The sequence below is a fragment of the Apis dorsata genome, unplaced genomic scaffold (genome assembly GCF_000469605.1).
Source record: "Apis dorsata unplaced genomic scaffold, Apis dorsata 1.3 scaffold_499, whole genome shotgun sequence".
Classification (NCBI taxonomy): Eukaryota; Metazoa; Arthropoda; class Insecta; order Hymenoptera; family Apidae; genus Apis; species Apis dorsata.
In genome coordinates this window covers 319,452-325,903 of record NW_006263730.1, presented here as the reverse complement: position 1 = coordinate 325,903, position 6,452 = coordinate 319,452, and the positions used below count along the sequence as shown (strand labels likewise).

General features: G+C 39.0%; 1 long non-coding RNA gene across 1 annotated transcript; it reads left to right on the top strand.

Annotated features, from left to right (window-relative positions):
* The first annotated feature begins 4,137 nt into the window (after positions 1 to 4,137).
* LOC116186186 lies at positions 4,138 to 5,167 on the top strand. The gene is made up of 2 exons (XR_004151134.1): positions 4,138 to 4,800; positions 4,952 to 5,167. It is a non-coding gene; the product is annotated as an uncharacterized LOC116186186 (long non-coding RNA).
* The last annotated feature ends 1,285 nt before the right edge of the window (positions 5,168 to 6,452 follow it).

Here is a 6,452-nt window from a genome sequence, read left to right as displayed (position 1 = left end):
CCATCGACGATCAAGGTCGTGGCTCCTGGAAACGTTTCCCCGCAATATTCGGCGAGAAAGCTCTGCCAGCGGGTTTATCTAGTTCGAGCCGAGTTTCTCGTCGGGAACGGATATCGATTCCATTAAGCACGATGTTGTTGGTAAATTCTGTTATATCGTAGTCCAATGCGTTATCGTATTGGGTATCGGTGAAATGTTTCTCTCCAAGTTCTCTAATATCCTTGTCGTTACATAGTTCTTAGCATATATAGAGTTGAAGGCTCGTAGAAGGATCTTAATATTGTCGTTAAAGATTCTAAATATACGTTCTTTGGATGTTATATTATAGTATAGTTTATTTTTTGCTTCATTTAACGTTGCATCAATTATCTGTATGGTTTATTGGAGGATAAGGTTACAATTTTGTATTCTACGATGAATAATGTACTTTATTATCGTAGTCAGATATAGTTGGCATTTAAATTGGATTTTAATAATTAATGAGATTTACGTTATAATATAAATAATAAATAATTCTTATCATTTTTCTGACTTATGTCTTGGTGGTAACACTTAATAAACAAATAAATCGATTTTTAATATAAAATCTTCAATTTGAACTTCAATATATACAACATATATAGAAAAATAAATAAAAAAATCTGTTTTTTTTAAGAACAGGAAACAGTCCCGTAATTAAAATCTCAATATCCGGTTTTTAAAACGCCGTATTTCCCATGTTCCTGGATCACTCGCATTCCTAAACCACTCTGTCAGTCTTCCACTCGGCGCTAAAACTCTCAACCCTCTCGTGAATCTCGTATATTCGTAGCCGAAGAAGCCCCACACGCGCAATTAGCAGAGCCCTTATACGGGGAGGAGGAGGGCTGGAAAGAGGGCCGGTGCCTAATTAAAATTTCACTTAACACGCAACGTTGCAACCTAACAAGCTTGCGGAACGGCTACATTGCTACATTTTTTTCTCCACGAAATAATTCTTCTGGACCACCCTATCTGCGACAGAATCCATCGAACTCGAACACGGTTGTGCGTCGTCGAAGCGCGACAACCCGAGTGCATTCTCGCTCTTTTCCCTCCTTCTTTTTCTTCCTTCTCTCTTATTTTCTACCGCACTGCTACTCTTATAACGAGACCGCAATTAACGAGGCCAGGCCGGGCACCAGCAATTTCGAGCATTCGTGTAACGTCGATGGATGAGAGGCGAGGAGGGGGAGAGGAAGAGGATCGTTTCTAAGTCATGCCATCCGGTCCTGTGGTAAATTCCGTCCGGTTCGGCTAATCGGCTGCGTGCATCCCAAATGAGCCTGATCCCCCGCAGAGGGTTGCACCATGTATTTTAAACGTATGCAAAGCTGAAGATTGGCCGCACGATTTATGCCGTAATGTTGAAACCGGATTTCGCGCGATACAATTACGCGAGAATGGGTGCAGCACCCTGCCTGAAAATTAAATTGAATGGAGAGATTGGATTTGGTGCGTAATAAAGGGTTGAATGGAGGATTGTTGATTTTGGTGGATGGATAAGAGAGGGCAGTGAGACAGTTTCTTGGAATTGTCTTGCAGAGACTGTCTAAAATAATATTTTTGGAAAATAAAATAAAGCAAACAAAGATTCTGTGAGTTTATAAATATTTTTTAAACAGTTATAGCTCTTATTTTGGATAGCATAGAGCTCTGATTAAATAACAATAATAACAAAAAAAATAGAAAGGCGCGTGTGAGTGTCGAAAGAATATTTCAAGATTTTAGTAAGTGAATTATAGAGAATTGTTATTTTTTGGCACCGGTCCTGGAACTCATCCTTCTCCAAAACTAGCTACGTGACTAAATATATACAGATATATTTCTTCTTCGAAACACGAATGCTGGATAAATCTTAAACGAATCCCGTGGCAACCTCTTTACATCGAAAATCTTGTTACTACAAATTTTAAACAACTCCATTTTGCATCGATTAATCTTATTGTAATCCTGGTTGTCAAGGAGGAGGAGAAAATATGGATCGATCAATTCGATCGGGATGTGTAATTCTTCTCTCGATCCTTGAGAACGACTTCTCTAATCCGATAAATATATTATCTCGAAGATAACTCGAAGAGGAAACATCTTGTTGCTCTTGTTACTACATGATGCATCTTGGGCATCGATCGCATGAACCACCACGTTGAACGGGCCACGGTGAAAAAAAAAAAAAAAGAAAAGGAAGAAAGAAAGAAAGAAAGCGATTGTCGAGGAGAAATTCCTTTTTCAAGTCCTGTCGGACCTCCGCTGCTGTCGGACTGGGAACAATGGAATCAACGGCGGCCGCGATATACGCGACGCAAGTGTACCGTGAAAAGAAAATGCATCTCGGCCGCGTGTTTCAAAAGATCTCCTCGAACTTTGTTGAAAAAAAAAAGAAAAACAGCAAAATTATTCTATAAATTCTATAAATTCGTCTCGAAGAATGTAGAATTCAAATTTGCCATACATACTTGCTTCGATTGAATCCTTTCCTTCTAAATATAAATCATTATTATCGTATTATCGTGCTACTTATATATAATAATTAAACACGTGTTAACTCCATAAAAAAATTTTAGGTTAGGTTTGCGTCACACCGCGTGGAAAGCGGGGAACGGTTCACTGGTAGAGCTGGTCGAGTTTGAGGGATATCGATGATTCGAGTCAAGTTTCTATTACGGTCAGATAATAATAGGAGATTACAAGTGAAACTTGCTCGAAAGGTTAAGAGTCGAGGCGGCGGAACAGAGAGCGCGACCACGGAAAATGGGTTAATTAATCGTGTCAATTGTCCATTTACCACCTGGACGAAAAAAAAAAAGAAAAAATCTCGGTTTCATTAGACGTTTACCCGACATTTCCACTCTGAATCACCGAACGCTGCAAGGACTTCTCGTGCAAGGAATCCTCTATATAATAACATTTCCATTCGCCTCTCTTTTCCTCGTTCTCTCTCGCTTCGGTATCTAGCTCATCGCAATATATCTCGGCTCACGCATGCGCAATTAGTGGACGCGTTTAACACAAAGCAGGCGGTTTAATTAACGCGGCAATTTTCAACGGGTCGTCGAGTTATCATCCGGTGAAAAACGTCGCGATATTTTCACCGGATAAGATCGAATCTCCTTTCGAATCTACAAACTCTCCGTTTGTTAATCAACGTGATGAAATCGAAACGATAACGATGCAATCTCGTTAACGAATACACTCTCTGCGACAAAACGATACAGCACACTCTATAATTTTCTCACTATTAATTTGATTTTAAAAAAAGAAAGATCAATAACGTAAAAACGATACATTTGACGAAAATATTGGAATGAAATTATAATTATAATTATAATTATAATTGTCTTTGGAATATTCTCTCTAGTAAAAAAGGAAAATTTTAATCTTTTTCCATATTATTAAGAAAGGTATATTTTATACGGTTTTATAAAGCGTAAAATTTAGATATATTGCATTGTCTCGAGACGATCATAAGGTACACACGATCATTTTGTCGCCGAGCGTAAGTCCATTACATTACTAGTAGCGTGACTGTTCACAATATGAATATTTTACCTTGTTAACCTCGCGACAATGTAATTATCTTCTGGTAAATACGATCAAACGATAGCCTTTAAATATCCGCAGCCGTGAAACGCGTGTTAATTCCTCTCGTGCTAATTGGTCTGTCGGCAATTATCCGCGCGGCGTTAATCCTCGGGATCGTGCGGGATATCGAAACTAAAAAGTTTCTCCTGTGCCAGATAATCTGCACGAGGAACTTCAGGTTCACAACAATATGGTGAACGCGTGTGCGCGGAATCGGTTGTTATTTCCCCGGCACCACTTACGCACCAGTTACGAGCCGAGAAAGGAAATGCATTTCGCGTATGGAGAGCGTCCGGCTGAACCCGATATCGCACGATGCACTATCCTCTATGGAGAGTTCTTAAAACTTAACCGTTTATCCGTTCTTTATCGCGATGCCCGATTATCAACACGATTGTCAGCACCGTAAATTTTAAACTTCTCTTTTCTCTTTCTACCATATCTAATCATTCCCAAATGGAAATGAACGAAGGTAATTTATTAATCGTGTCGATTAACGAATAGCGGTGAATATGTATGGAATACCTTCTTCTACTTGAAGAAGTTTTGATCGAACAGTGGTGATTCGGGATGCAAATATAAACGATAGGAAGGAAGGAAGTTGTTTGGAAAGGGAACTCGAACGTTTGTACTCTCCATAATGGTATTCATAAATAAGTGGCGATATTGCGGCCGTTCCGTAGCGAGGTAATTAAGTTGCTCGAGTTGAACGAGCAATTTCGGGGAAAGTAAATATTCAAATGCTATTATCTCGAAGAGACGCTTCTACAATTTCGTATTCGCGGGAAGGAATAAGGAGGAATAAAAAGTAAGTCTACTTTGCATATCGAGACACCATTCGTCTCTCGTAATAAATAAATTCTTCTCCTAGATTTTTAGAAATTTCTTTCCTACGAAAGGAAATGAATTTGAAACACGTGAAGAGAATTATAATAATTTTTTCGATTCCACGGATTTTTCGATTCACTTTTTAAACGAAGAAAAAGTTCCTTTTGGTTTTCATTCGCAATTTTCGGGATTTTCACAATACAAGAACGTGAATCGAAATGCACGTTCGAAATGGAATGAAAGAACGAATTAGCCAGTCAATGGAGGAACAATTAAACGAGGACGTGGAGGAGCGCGGCAAATTTTTCTTACCGGTTCGCGGAAGACGGTACTCGTTAGGCCAGCGAACTAGAGCGAAAACTTCAAAAACTGGTGAGAGTGGCCGTCGAGAGGCATAGATCGCGTTTCGGTTTGTCTACAATGTAGAATCCAACCGATATTTCGATTCGAAATATTCTCTTCCCGATGGAAATCGACTCGGTCATATTCGAATATTAATGATCCTCGAGCCGCACGGTTTCAGATTTCGTTTCCCTATCCATCTTCGTCTTCTTCTCCGCCTAGAACCGATTTCACGAGATGAGAGCAGCTGTACGATACTTTTTTTTTTTTTAAACGAATAATATAAAACTCCGGTACAATGATTAATATATACCAAATTGTGTCGTTGTAATATGTGTGTCATCTACGTAGAAATACGTATCCAATATTTCATAGATTAAAATCCGGAAGAGAATTTAATTAATAAGAAGAAATTAATTTTTACGTTAATTTGAAATCAAATTTCGACGAGAAATTTTAACATCACAGATAAGATGTTGCATGGATTGTTAAAGTTCTTAAAAAAAAAAAACCGAATAATAATACGGATTACGTGATAAATTTATTATTTCGTTGGAGGGGAAACAACATAGGCATATCCCTTACGAGATATCCATCTCGGATTCCATTCTCATTCCACTCCGATCGGGTGCAATCTTGAGATAACTCGTGCAAGCACGGAGGCGATCCCTGAAACGATCGCTCGAAGCGATGTCCACAGAGGGAGGAGGCGCAGGACTAGACTCCGGACGAGACAGGTAGCGCGAGAGGAGGCCGTCGGCCTCGACTGCGTTCTCCAAGAGGTCGACCCACTTCGCCCAAAGGCGAGAGGGACCGTACTGGTAGGCAGTTACGCGCGTATACGTGCACCTTATACACGATAAATATATCTACGATCTTCTCTTTGCGTTCTATAACGGCCTCACCCTTTCTCCGATTTTCCATCTCTCTCCTTCTCTCTCTTTCACCATCTTCCTTCTCTCCCCCTCGATGCAACTTGAAAACGTATTTTTTCGATAAATAGACAAGATCGATTTTTTCTTTTTTTGAGACGATTGTCGAATACGAGTTGTGTTTCGTTGCAATTGATAGAAAAATTATTTAACATCTCTGGATAGGTATACAAGTCAGATGTACATCTTCGATCAACAAAGCATAGGAAAGATTATAGCAACGAATAAATAAAGAAATTAACAAAAGATAATGATAAGAATAAATTTACGATATTAAAACTACAATTATATATTCTCATTAAAAAAAACAATATTATTATTAAATATTTAATTAATAAATTAAATTATACATGTATAATATAATTATTATTAATCTTAAGTTTTAATAAATTAAGAAAAAAATTAAAAAAGAAAATTTACGCTCGCGAAAAAACCTTAATCTTTTGCTTGATTTCTTTATCGCCACCCCCAATGGGACGGTGAACTCGACAAAAAAAATAAATTAGAGTCGCGTCATCGTTTCCGGAAGCGAAGAATTAACCGCGAGGAATTTTCCTTTCGATCGGGCCGCGGTCTCGCTATCGGGTGTTTACGTCTCGTTTCGTTTGTCCTCGATGTCGATATTAGTCGTCGAAACCCGTAGTGCTCGACCGCGTGTCGTGTCGATCGCACGTGTGTGTCTCTCCCGTGTGCGTGACGATTTTCATAATTCCATCCCGCCTCTCCACCTCTCCACCGCCTCTTGTCCAT